General features: G+C 37.6%; 1 pseudogene; it reads right to left on the bottom strand.

Annotated features, from left to right (window-relative positions):
* Positions 1–3892: 3892 nt before the first annotated feature.
* Positions 3893–7381, bottom strand: LOC149202832 (cell division cycle 20.2, cofactor of APC complex-like; annotated as a pseudogene).
* Between the last annotated feature and the right edge of the window lie 6901 nt (positions 7382–14282).

A 14282-nucleotide genomic window follows, 5' to 3' on the forward strand; every position in this document is an offset into this window, starting at 1 on the left:
GATGCTGACGAGGTGAGAAGGGTCATGGACCATTTTCCACAGAAGCTTGCCTCCCAATGCTGTGTTGATGAGGGAAGGGTCGTGAATTTGTAGTCCGCCCTCAGTGATCGGTCTCTTGACCAGATCCCAGTTTACAAGATGAATTTTTTTTTTCGTTTCCTTTCCCTCCTTGCCATAAGAAGTCCCTGAGGAGTGAAGAGGTCTGTTCCATTACATGTTTAGGAGCCAAGAGGAAATTTGCTTGATAAATAGGAAGAGCTGACAACTAGGATTTGATAAGAATGGTTTTTCCACCTTTTGTTAACCAGTGACCTCCCAAAGCTTTGATTTTAGATTTGATTTTACTGATGATGTCAGTCCAGAGTGACCTCTTGTTCGTGCCTGAGATTATTGGAAGTCCAAGATACCTGAACCTGTCCCATTGGGCATGCCCTTTGAATCCTAAGATCTTCACGCTGTTAATGATCTCTTGCTGATTTGTATTCCAGCTGAAGATTTCACTTTTGTTCTCATTGACTAGAGCACCAGATACCTTGCAATAACTTCTCAGGACATTGTCAAAGGCTTTCGCTATTATGGAGGAAGCTCCTCCCAGGAATAGGGAGTCATCCGCAAAGACAGCATGATTCAGGGGGGCTGATCCATGGGAAGGTTTGAGACCGGGAAGGGAGCCAACATATTTTTCAGATGATAGTTTTCTGCTAAGGGAGTCCGCCATGAGGATGTACAGAAAGGGAGAGAGGGGGCATCCCTGCCGGATGCCTCTCCGAGCTTGGAAAAAATTGGTTGGCCGACCGTTGATTAGAGGAGCGATCCACGGGGAATCAATACATGCTTTTATGAGTTGAATAAATCGCTAAGAGAAGCCAAAAGACTGCAACACTTTGCAAAGGAACAAACGATTAACTCTATCAAATGTGTTTGCCATATCAAGTTTGATCAACATACCTTTCTCCCCACGCTGTTTGCTTGTATGGATGGTCTCCTGTACCTGTATGACATTGTCTAAAATGTTTTTGCCTTCCAAAAATCCTCCTTGAGAGCTGGAGATCAATCTTTTGAGTAGTGGCTTGATTCGATTGGCTAAGATCTTGGCTATAATTTTGTAAGAAGCATTGCACAGCGAAATAGGCCTAAATCTTGCAAAAGATTCTGGGTTGGTTTCTTTGGGGATTAGGGCTAAGTAGGTGGAGTTGGTTCCTCCTCCTATCTTAGCTTTTTTCATGAAGCCTCTTATCATTTTAAGGAGATCCATTTTATAAATTCCTAGCAAGCTTTATAAAAATGGATTGTGAATCCATCTGGCCCAGGGGCCTTGTCAGCTTCCATGGACCAGATTACATTGATGACCTCCTCCCTGAAATGGGTTTGCAGAGGGCTATGTTATCTTCAGCATTGACAAGGAGATGGATTTTGGTGAGGAAGTCGGCAGTTTCCTCATCGTTACCTTGGGTTCCATCATTGAATAAGTTCTGGAAATGATTTTCAGCAGCATCTTTAACCTGATTGAATCCTTTGCAAACTTGGCCCTTCGTAGTTTTGATTTAAGCTATATAGTTCCGAGACAGCCTGGCTCAGTATTGTCGATGGAAGAAGGAGGTGTTCCGGTCCCCAGCCTTTAACCAAAGACTTCTGGATTTTAGCCTCCAATGTTCTTCTTCAGCTCGAAAGGATTGGTATGTGGATCGTTGTCCTTTAACTTCCTTGTCCAGTAGTTCTGCTGTGATGACAGTATTTTCCATATTTATCTGCAGAGAGTGTAGCGTCTGGACTGCCTCTTTTCTTTGATTGGCTGGAGTGGGAACCGGCTTTTTGATCCACTCCTTCAGTGCTAGTTTTGTGGTCTTCAGCTTTTGTTCCCATATATAGTTGGTGGATCCTGTAAGGGTTTAGCCCAGGCAGCTTTCACAGTTTCCATGAATCCCTCTTTTTCGAACCAAAGCGGGCTGAAACGGAAGGGTATGGGCCCCAGGTCTTCTTCATCTTCCAGCAGGAGCTGAATTGGCTTATGGTCTGAGGTTAATTTAGGCATAATTTTTGTAATGATGATTTTTTTGTTCATCACGAGGGCGCTTTGGACTAGGAATCTGTCCAAGCGGGCAGCAATATGTTCCGACCCAGCTTGATTATTTGACCAAGTGTACCTCCCGCGGATTGGGTTGAAGTCAAGAAGGTCCCAGTTCTGGAAGAGCTCCTCCACAAATGCCAGCATGGGATCTCTGTTACTTGATCCACCCCTTCTCTCTTTTGGATTCAACACTATGTTAAGGTCTCCTGCTAAGATAATATTACTTGGGGAATGTTGCTCTAGAAAAGTTGAAAGAGAGTTCCAGCAATCTCTTTTCTCAGAATAGTTAACAGGGACATACATATTGAAAAGAGAGATGTTCAACTTACTAGCTTTGTGCTTGAGGTCTGTATAGATCCAGTGCTGGGTTTCTTTAGAGTCTTGAAGCTGGAAAGTGTTGTCTGACCAAAGAGTAGCCAGGCCTCCAGAGGTGCCCCTCGCACTGATTGCCTTGCCTGTATTTTTATTCCACTTTGCCTTACTGATGTCTAGAAGGGCTTGCCCTTCAATCTTGGTCTCTTGGAGCATGAGGATTTCTGAGGGTTCTGTTTTGAGAAGATCCTTGACTGCTTCTAGTTTAGAGGGGTTCCCCAGTCCTCTGCAGTTCCAAGAGACAAACTTCATTATTTACTGAGAGAGGGATTGGGACCTCCCTTGGAAGGCCTTGGTCTGGTATTTCGTCCGATGGACATTTCTATTGTGGCTTGACTTCCTTGAGTTTTGAATCTCTCTACCTCTTCTTCTCTTATTTCTTTTCGGGATTTCCTTCCAACTCTTTTAAAGGGGCGCTCATAGGTTTCATCCTCCGATGAACCTGAGCTTTCTATGGCTTTTTTCTTTGCAACTTCTGCGTATGAAGGGTTGGATGGGCTGCCTTGGGTAACTTCAACCTGAACTGATTTTTCTCCATCATTGCTTGGAGGGGTGCTTTCTTCTTGCGCTCGATTTTCCTGCTCTGGGGCTATAGGGTCAATCTGAGTGCTTGCTGTCCCTTTTGTTTTTGCTTCACCTTCCTGAGTGGGTTTATAGCTGCTTGGGATTACTGTTGTGTTTCCTTTGCTGGAGCCTCTTTTTGGAAGAGTTGTTTTCTGAACTAGGGTCCATTGATCCCCATTTTGTTTGTCTGGTTGCTCTTCTGCCCTTTTCTTGTAGTGCTTGGCGAAATGTCCATGCCCATGACAATGTCTACATTTGAAGGGTAACTGTTCGTAGTCCAGCTCCTGGATATGTGTCCATCTAGCGACAATGAGCTTGATTGCTTCCGGTAACCCCTCCTCTAGATCGACTTCAACACATATGCGAGCACAAGAGTACTGATCTTTTCTTGCAGCTTTGTCTATATATTTACCCAGTGCGTTTCTGATATTCTCTAGGGATTTTTGGTTCCAGCAGTGGAGCGGCAGGTGGGGAAGTCTCACCCAGACCGGAACAGCAGATGGGATGTCTTGGGAGGGGTCGAAATCTGGGGACCATTTGTTCAAATACAATCCCTGCGGTCCCATAAAATATGGATCATTTCTGAAAATTAAACTTCTGTCTTCTGTGCTTTCAAAAACAAAGACAAAGAATCCTTTACCTACAAAGTAGCTTTTGACTCCTTCTTTGATTAGGGGGTTCCAGTTTCTTTGGGTCCAGTCTTCTACTGATTTAGGGGAGGGCCAGAGGCCCGTGAACTGCCCAATGAGGCCTCTCTCCGCCAGGTTTAGAGCTACCTTGCACGTTTCTTCCTCAGGAAGGGCCACTGAAGGGATTTTTTCCATTTTCTTGATGAACTTCTGTTGAGTCACTGATGGCGCTCATTTCGGGGCTGCTTCGATCATTGCTTTAAAGGCTATCACCTCTGGAGGCGGGATGGAGAGGCCCCCTGAAGGATCCATGGTGAGGGCGCCTTAGAACTGTGCGCGAGGGCGCAACAGCCACTAGGGCGCACGGAGGAACACCCAGCAGCCAAGAGATGGAGAGAACGCTGCCCTTCTGCGTAGCCAAAGGGTTGGGACGGCCTGCGGCTTTAGTGAAGGTGAGCCAGAGACGGCTAGGGCTCCCGCAGTGCAGCTCGACGATTAATCATCAACCCTACCATCATTATAATAATTAATAATTGAAATAAAATTAAAATTTTGCAAACTTATTAAACTCTCAATATAAAAATGGCTCAAAAACAAAATCAATCCACTCTTTAACATAAACATAATTTTTAATGATAATACCATCTCTATTTTTGGTTGGTAGCACTGTTTGTTCCCATTCAAAGCTAAAAAATGTCATGAATATTAGTGAAAATACAAAGTAAGTTTCAAACCCTTTTAAAATTAGAGTAAAGCACCTATTTTTCTATGCAGTGGGATGTAAAGTCTTTGGAAAAATCTTCTTAGAATAATGTTTTATCAAGAAACTGACCTCTGCCCGCAACCTGTTACCCAATTTCTCTATGTTTGAAAACAAAGATAATGGTGCACCTCAAATCTTTGATCTTGATATCGATCTTTAGATCGCATGGCCAATAGGATTTGAATGCTACTCAATTTGAAAGTGAATATATTCTTGGTTTTTTATTCGACTCTTTTATAATTATTTGAATCTATTATACCTTGGAATTCATTGTTTTAGGTTGGTAGTTCTAGCGGTGGGTTGGAGCTAAGGTTCATTTTTCCATTCACCGTAGTTTAATTTCAAAGCCAAATTTAACCGTAGTAATAATGATCTCTCACATCCGCTAAATCAAAATTACTGATATATGTAATTTGCCAGTTTTGGAAATATTCAATAGTATCATAATAACATGTTTAAATATAGTTGTTGTTGTTGTTTTTTTTTTTTTAAATTGATATATGTATTTTCAAGAGCCTAAGTTATTAATAAATGATATATCTAAATATATAATAAGTGAAACAACTACCATGACCTTGCCTCTACTTCCATAAAATCAGTTTTATGGAACCCGTTTTCCTTTACTCCACCTCACATGTTACATACATGTAACGAGGATCATAAGGGTAACATAATTTATACTCGAGTAGGGAGAAAAATAATTTATACTCGGGTTGTTGTTATCCCTCACTGAGATTTAAACTTCCAAAAGACATGTTCAACATACCCATGTATACGGGCTAGGATATATGTTCGAGTTAGGACCAAATACATATCCCGTGGAAATAGATATCTGCAATAACAGTTGCTTAGCCAACACTGAATAGTTTTCAGAACATCAAATTCACTCTTCTTCCCCGAGAAGTAGTCCTTTACTCAACTGAAAATAAAAAAATGGTCAAATTTTTCAATGCAATCCTTTACTACTATACCTAATACATGAACATGCTTTTGGTTGTTTAATATGCCCCTTTGTACAAACCTCTAAATGAACTAAATGAATTCATGAATGGTCAGAGAATTGGAATAAAAAGGAAAAACAATATGATAAGCAAGATAGACTTACAATATCTTCAATATAACATAAGTCCATGCCTATTTGAATTACAAGGAATGTAACAATTTATTCCTACGACAAAATCACTATGGTACAGAGTATATTCGCTACTCTTACCTGAGAAGATTACCCTTTCCATGTTAGACTTGTACATGTCCAAAACAACATCTCCATGTAAAAATCACAAACCTCTTGATACACGAAAAATGAATTCATGAATGGTTAGAGAAATGGTATAAAGAAGGAAAAACATTTATGTTAAACAAGAGAGGCTTACAGTATCTTCTTTATTTATAATATTTTGAATGCAAGAAATTATTCTTATACTGCAGATAATACCCATGTGCTCATACCAAAAGCAGAAAATTTGCTTAACGAATATGCTTGAAATACATGTTTAAAGCACCAGCCGCATCTTTACTCTTGGTCCTATTTAAGGTATCAAGAGTTCCAAAGACTTACCAAATACAAAGGAAAGACTGTCATTGTGTCAACACAAATACAAAGGAAAGACTGTCAGCACAAAAATAAGGACTTTCAACACAAAATCCGTTTAGCGATAGATCAATAGAATGAATACCTCTACCAGATGCAACACTCTAGACGTGTGACTTGTAAAGCTCTCTTATCTTAACCATATATGGATATTTCCATAAGGTTAGCTGGTTTTGGCTAAATCCATGTGAGCAGATAATACCCCTGTTTTCATTCCTGAAGGAGGAAAATCTGCTTAATGGATATGCGTGAGATACATGTTAAAAGCACCAACCACATCTTTACTCTTGGTCCTCTTTAAGGTATTAGGAGCTCCAAAGACTTGCCAAAACCTAAGAGTCTCATCTCCTGCAGCTGATGCAACAGTGTACCCATCTGGACTCTGAAAATACAAAACAAAGGAAAGACTGTCAGCACAAACCCATTTAGTGATAGATCAATAGAATGAATACCTCTGCTAGATGTAGTACTCTAGAAGTGTGACCAGTAAGCTCTGCTATCTTAACCATAGATGGATATTTCCATAAGGTCAGCTGGTTCTGGCTAAATCCATGTGAACTCAATAGCTCACGCTCATGCTTATTCCATAATAATGAGAAAACTTGAGAGTGAGTGTCAATGGTATTTAGGCAAGCTCTTGTATGAGTATTCCAAAACTTAATGCAGTGGTCAACACTACCTCCACCAGATGCCAAAATATTGCTCTGGAAAGGGCACCATGCCAAGTCTTTTACTGCAGCACAATGCTCATCAAGCCGGTGAAGATACTGAGTTGCAGCATTAGAGGATGACATGCTCTTGTCCCATACATGAAGTAAATTGTCATTCCCCCCACTTGCAAGCTGTTGGCCAGACATAGACCATTTCAAACCACACACTTCTTGCACATGTCCTCTGTATGTTTGAACAATGGAATCACGGATGTGGACATCGTGATTAAATATTAAACCATCAAGGCCACCAGTTGTAAGAATATGACCATTCCAAGAAAGCGCACCTACACGGGATTGGTGACCTTTTAAGGCTCTCAGCTGTGTTCATTGAAAAACATTACCAAGTGAATGAGATTGCATCTAGAAATAAATAATGAAACTGAAAATATGAGAACAAAAATTAATTTAATCTACTTGTCTATTAAATGCAGAATCCCATAGCTGTACAACAGAATTAGTCAAGCCAACACCAATATGTCTTCCATCAAGTGCCCATCTAACACTGGTTATTTGACCAAGATCATCATCGATTGTTAGGAGCTCAGAAGTTGTGCTCTTGGAGGCATCCCATAAACAAACCGTATTGTTGAGGGCTATCGATAAAACGTTATTGGCACTCCAGTCCAACAGATTCAAGTAATAATCACCCAGAAGCTTAGGGGCATCCAAAGTTCGCTCCATAGATTGTAAATAAGGATATGAAAGTTAAAAATAAAATACAAATGTTAAAATCAACAACTGTCAATTTTTAATTATCTAGGTAACATCCTAACATCCCACAGGAGTGTGGTCTTGGGGCAAGTAGTGAGGTACTCAGGGCTTGGGCTTGAATTAAGGTGGAGATCAGTGTTCCATGGCTGAGGATAGTTGCAAGTCGTAAGTGATTGACGACATAGATACATCCTAGGGCAACAACTTTTCTATAAGCAATATTTCTTAAAAGAAAAATTATCTAGGTGACAAAAAGGCAGAACCCCTGCAAAGATAGATATAACAATGGATCTCAATCATCTTGACTCCAAGAGAAACCCATTTAGAGACAAGGGAGGATTTGTAACTTGTCCAGTTCTCAATCCCAACCTGGGTTGTTTGCTCAAATAACAAAATCTATCCATTACAAGCATTAAGAGACAAAAAACCTAAAAAGGAAACACAAAACTAACATGGAAGTGTAACATTGTAAGTTCAATATACAAAGACAGAGCCGTAAACTGGGGTTGGCTAAAGGATTTATCCAGCACTGAACAATTTTCAAAACATCACACTCACTCTTCTTACCTGAGAAGTAGTCCTTTACTCAACTGAAAAGAAAAAATGGTCAAATTCTTCAATGCAATCCTTCACTACTATACCTAATACATGAACATGCTTTTGGTTGTTTAATATGACCCTCTATATAAGCTCTAAATAAACTAAATGAATTCATGAATGTTCAGAGTACTGGAATAAAAAGGAAAAACAAATATGATAAGAAATATAGACTTACAACATCTTCAATATAACATAAGTCCATGCCTATTTGAATTGCAAGGAATGTAACAATTTATTCCTACAACGAAATCACTATGATACAAAGTATATTCCCTACTCTTACCTGAGAAGATTACCCTTTCCATGTCAGACTTGTACATGTCCAAAACGACATCTCCATGTACAAATCACAAACCTCTTGATACACTAAAAATGAATTCATGATTGGTTAGAGAACTGGTACAAAGAAGGAAAAATAGTTATGTTAAACAAGATAGGCCTACAATATATTCTTTATTTATAATATTTTGAATGCAATAAATTATTATTATACCGTAGATAATACCCATGTGCTCATACCTGAAGTAGAAAATCTTCTTAACGAATCTGCTTGAAATACATGTTTAAAGTAGTCGCCGCATCTTTACTCTTGGTCCTCTTTAAGGTATCAAGAGCTCCAAAGACTTACCAAATACAAAGGAAATATTGTCATTGTGTCAACACAAAAACAAAGGAAACACTGTTAGCACAAAAACAAAGACTTTCAACACAAAATCCATTTAGCGATAGATCAATAGAATGAATACCTCTGCCAGATGCAACACTCTAGACGTGTGACCTGTAAAGCTCTCTTATCTTAACCATATATGGATATTTCCATAAGGTCAGTTGGTTTTGGCTAAATCCATGTGAGCAGAAAATACCCCCTTGCCCATTCCTGAAGGAGGAAAATTTGCTTAACGGATATGCGTGAGATACATGTTAAAAGCACCAGCCACATCTTTACTCTTGGCCCTCTTTAAGGTATCAGGAGCTCTAAAGACTTGCCAAAACCTAAGAGTCTCATCTACTGCAGCCGATGCAATAGTGTACCCACCTAGACTTTGAAAATACAAAACAAAGGAAAGACTGTCAGCAAAAAGGCTAAGACTGTCAGCACAAACTCATTTAGTGATAAACAGAGATAATTGAATGATCTCAGAATACATGGGAAACAATCTTCCACATAAGATTTCTAGCATTTAGAAAAGAACAGAAATTAAAAAAATACAATTAGTTGATGAAACATTGATTTATTGGAGAAGCCATCGGTAACTATCCTTAGAAGTTCCAAACCATTTGGTTGGGGGTAATTCAGGTAGATTGGACCCTAAAAACAACAAATAAGAAAAACATTAGTTTTCTACACAACCAAAAGCCTATGATAATCTGCACTTAGCTACCTCATAGTTTTCTTTTCAAGAATACGCAAGAAATACATTATGAAAATTGCATGTACATTCTCCGAAACTTTTGATTGCATAAAAATGAGAATCCTGAAACAAAACCTGGAAATTAAACCCAGAAATTACCAAGGAAAATAAAAAAACTCTAGAATTGGAGATCTGAAATATTAGTTCTAATAACCCCTTAAAATCGGAAAATATCTAGAGAATCAGGTTCTGAAGCAGGTTGGTGTAATTTAGGAAAATTAGTAAACACTCAAAATAGCAAATGAGAAAAACATTAGTTTTCCATACAACCAAAAGCCTATGATAATTGACATTTTGAATCCTCAGATTTTTCTCTTCAAGAATACACAAAAAAATCACTCTCAAAAAATGCATATACATTTTCCAAGCCTTTTGATTTCATAAGAGAAAGAATCCTGAAACAAAACCTAGAAATTAAATTCACAAATTTACCAAGAAAATAAAATTAGAATTGGACATTTTAAAAACTAATGCTAACAATCCCTCGAAACATTAATTGTCCCCTCACCCAAAATATACCTGGAAACTAAACCCACATAAACCACGTAAGTTTCAATTGGGCATCTGAAAAATTAGTTCTAATAACCCCTCGAAACTAGAAACCCTTGACCGTATGCACTGAAATATTTATAGTAAAACCTTTAAGATCAATTCATCAGGAAAACATTTTAGCAATAATAAACTGTCAAACCCTATGAAGGACCTAAGAAGACAATGAAAACAAAACATGTAGCACTACAAATGTGCCCAGAAAAGCATCAATTAAATTAAAAGAAAACCATATAATTTGGGCACCTAGGAAAATAATTAAATTAACCATTAAACTTGAAAAACAGAAAGTCCAAACTTTAAATACAATCCAATTGAGCATATTGTCTCGGATATGGAAACCTTAACCAGACCCCAAAAAATTTCATTAAAAATATGTCCTTCAACAATATCCAGAAGACCAGAAGTTCAAACAAGAGCAATGGAATAAGAGAACTATAATTTTTTGAAGAAATTAGGCCCAAAACTAAGCAAATACCAAAAATAAAGAAGCCCTAAATTGGGTGAACGAAAGATATCAATGAAAAAAACACTCGAACCTAGTATCAAAAAGAAAAACTTAAAAAACCTTTTAATTCAATCACTCAAAGAAGGCACCTCTTAAAAATCTGTCCAAATGGATTGCAAGAAACCTTGAAAATTTTCATAAAAGTCTCAAATTGCATGCCCCAAAATATCCATTAAAAATAAGCTCAAGATTATTGAATAATTCCAAGATTTCAAAAACCCTGAGATAGAATGCCTCAAACAGGCCAGCAGTCCACAAACCCTGCAAACTGTCCCAGAAAGCCCCAACCGCAGGTCCACAAGAGCAAATATAGAAGGTAAACACACAGAAAACTTGAAACCCTAATTAAATGGGTTTCTTTAGAGATAGAAAGCCACTGAATCCTTACGAAATGACCGAATCCTTAATAATTTTCGTACCAAATCCTTAATAAAATGAAGTTTTCTGATAAAGTAATAGCCCGTCGAAACCATAATTAAATCAGGCTTTCAAAGAATACCAAACCATCAAATTCCTAATTAAATAAGGGTTTATGATAGAATACTAGGATAAGGTCACACAAAGTGGCCTCATCGACTTTAACGAATTCTTGATCCCAAGTCTTGATTTGACTTTAACTCTAGATAACTAAATGTGATCATTAATCGATTGAATGTATGAGTGATCGTCGTTTGTATTGGGTGATTAGAATGGTAGAAATTGATCTCTACAAGATAATGGCTTTGTTGTGGAGGTAACTCAAGTGTCTAGAGGTTGTATGTGCGAAAAATCAATTTGATTGTTGAATTGGTTTGTACCTATGCATGGTGGAGTAACGCTACAAGAAGAAAGCACAATTATATAGTTCAATTGTGGAATGGGGAGTATGGAATGGAATAATCGATTTGTAAATTGATTTTTGGAGTTGGCACATAGGGCAGCAAGCACAAGGGATTAAAGGTCGATTTTTCGAAGTACGTGGTGAAGAAATCTTTCAGATTTCATTGAAAGGAAGTTAATTGACCATAGGGTTAATCTAGTAGGAAATTGCTACTTGGAGAAGGAGACCTCAGCTAGTTAACAAAGAGCAGCGATCTCTGGTTTTCAGAGGTTGATTATTATTCGAAGAAGGGTGATTTAAATCTCTGTGTGAAGACAAAATACATTGAATGAGCCATGTCATTCCAAATTTCTGGAAGTGGAGATGTTGCAAAGTGACTTTGAGAATCAAAGTTAGTGGATAGTATATATTCGACTGAAATGGAATAGAAAAGAGTTCCTATGAGAACAATTTAGATTCATGATCAAAAGAGTACAAAGAAAAGTGTTGACAGAGTCGATTCAAAATCATTTGGCAACACAGGAAAAGAAGGTTTGGAATGGGCACTACGTAATCTATGTGCGGCATGACAACATTAAATAATTTAAATATTGTAGAAAGAAGATGTGAGCAGAGTATTGATGGCATAAAGTGCCACTTAGATCAGGACAAAACTGACTGTCAGAGCAAGCACCTAAAGGGTGCATCACATTATCATATAAATTATAAAAGTCAATAAAAAAATCAATAATGAACAATTTTGCCTTAAAAATCAATAATTTCTCCTAATGCCAAAACTGAACAGTTTTTCGAACATCACTTTTCCATAAAACAAATAAGTGGAGTCGTGAATCATCTGTTTACCAAAAAAACATTTCTCAAATAGACAATGTTGCCAATAAAAGGGTGAGATTTTGTTCTGTAGTTGATAGTTGACAGTGGACTCAGAAAAACACTACTTATTTGCACTATGTTATGGTTCAGCTCCACTCCTTTCATGACCAGAGCTACCTTCTGTTTGTTGGATGTCCTATCTTTCAATCACTTTATTTGCTTCTATCGTACATGACAAAATATGTTACAACAGAATAAGAAACACAGAAACAAAGTAACCACAGACACAATTGACTTGAACTGAATTAAATCGGCTAAACATGACAACTAATGCTGACGATGCTCCAATTGTGTATAATGATAAAACCCTGTGTGCTAAACGATTACCATTGGTGAGTGTACAATTTTTTTTAAGTTAAGCAAATCTATAAGCCACAATGCAGACACCTTGCAACTACTTAAACCCACTAAAATTTTGATAATGAGCTATAATGTTTCTTCTCATATAGTTTTTATGAAATGATAACTCACAATAAATATAATCCGAAGCTTTTTTATTTTGTAACATACCACGTGGAACAACACAATGTAACGTGGGAGAAACAACTTACCTGCGATGCTTTTGAAGAGTACTTGGACGTGGAAGAACACACCTTAAACAACTTTCTTCCTTACCAATGTTCACCATGTCCACTCCTCCAATTTCCTACACTCCGATGTTTGGAAGCCTCCTGTCTCTTCATCTACCAATCATGTAAATTTAAGTGTTCACAGATTTGGACAAAAGAAAAGTTGACATGCATCATTTTGAAGCTAAATTGTTACTAGAATGATAATTAAGGCATTGTCATGACCACTTAGAATGTTATTGTCATAAATTAATTTTAAAGGCTTAGTATAATAATTGTGACATAATTATAGGATTGGGTGTTGGGTTCTAATTGAAGCCTAATGGAAGTTGAGAAATTTGAATGTTAAGGGACAGAGAAATATATGGACTTGTTTCTACATAGTTGTCTATGAGATGGATATCCTATAAATTACTAGAGCCTAAAAAAAAAACAGAGAATACTTCAAAATTACCTGAAGTGCTTCATATTTTACCCTCCAGAAATTGAGGTGATTGCTTAGAGGATCCCACGTTGCTAGCATTATCTGTATGAACCAAGGGATATCAAGAATGCAAAAATTTCCCAAAGGGATAGAAGCTTGGTGGATCCATTGAACTCTAAAATGAAAAAAAAACAACCAGAGAAAACCCTAGTAGCCAGAGAAGGAGATACAAATTATAGCCATGGATATATAAAGCATGTAAGGGAATGAATACTACTGAAAACAACCAAGAAAAAACTACAACGAAGAAAGAAAAACAATAACAAATAGTGTGTTACCTGAAAATATAAGGACTGCGATGAGGTGTACTGATTGACCCCACGAATGCCATGTATGCAGAGGTTTAAAAAAAAAGGGCATGCCTGTGGCTTTTTGTCTTGTAGCGGTGAAACCCAAAAATCACAGTAATAAGTAATAACACTAATGAAGGTTGTAGACTCACCTCCATAACATGATAGTTGGGCTATCTCTTGGAAACAGAAACAATAAGCATTTAATTAGAATCCCTCCCTAACATGATGGTTGGGCTTCCTCTTGGAAACACAAACACAACAACAAGCATTAAATTCAAAACAAGTCTGATCTAAAATATAATTCTTGACAAAAAAAATATTCAATTATGAACTATCATAAGTGTACAAAGTCGTATAGTCCAGAAGATTGTTGTAGGAGTTCCATTGAAGGCAACTATTGCTAACCCAAAGTCACAATATATTCAATTCATCATGTAGAGTCAAGGCATTGTTTTTTTGTGACACTCACATAAAAAATAGTGCTGCAGGAAAACAAAGTACTTTCAAAAAACAAGGTACCTTCAAAATTTGTTTTGTTCCAAAAAGTTCAAAAAACAAAGTATCATCAAAATTTGTTTTGTTGCACACATAATTAGTTTATGTTTAGACGCTCACAACCTAGTGCACTCCTTAGAAGCTAGAGCGATGCATGTTCAAGTTATTAAAATTTAACACATATCAATCCTTTTTGTCCTCTTTTTGCGAGGCGCTACATTAATTGTGGGTGTGGAATGCTCATCACATTGAACACCCTCCTCATTAT

The sequence above is a fragment of the Pinus tabuliformis genome, chromosome 2_1 (genome assembly GCF_031772625.1).
Source record: "Pinus tabuliformis cultivar Carrire ecotype Pingquan chromosome 2_1, CPIR1, whole genome shotgun sequence".
NCBI classification, from domain to species: Eukaryota; Viridiplantae; Streptophyta; class Pinopsida; order Pinales; family Pinaceae; genus Pinus; species Pinus tabuliformis.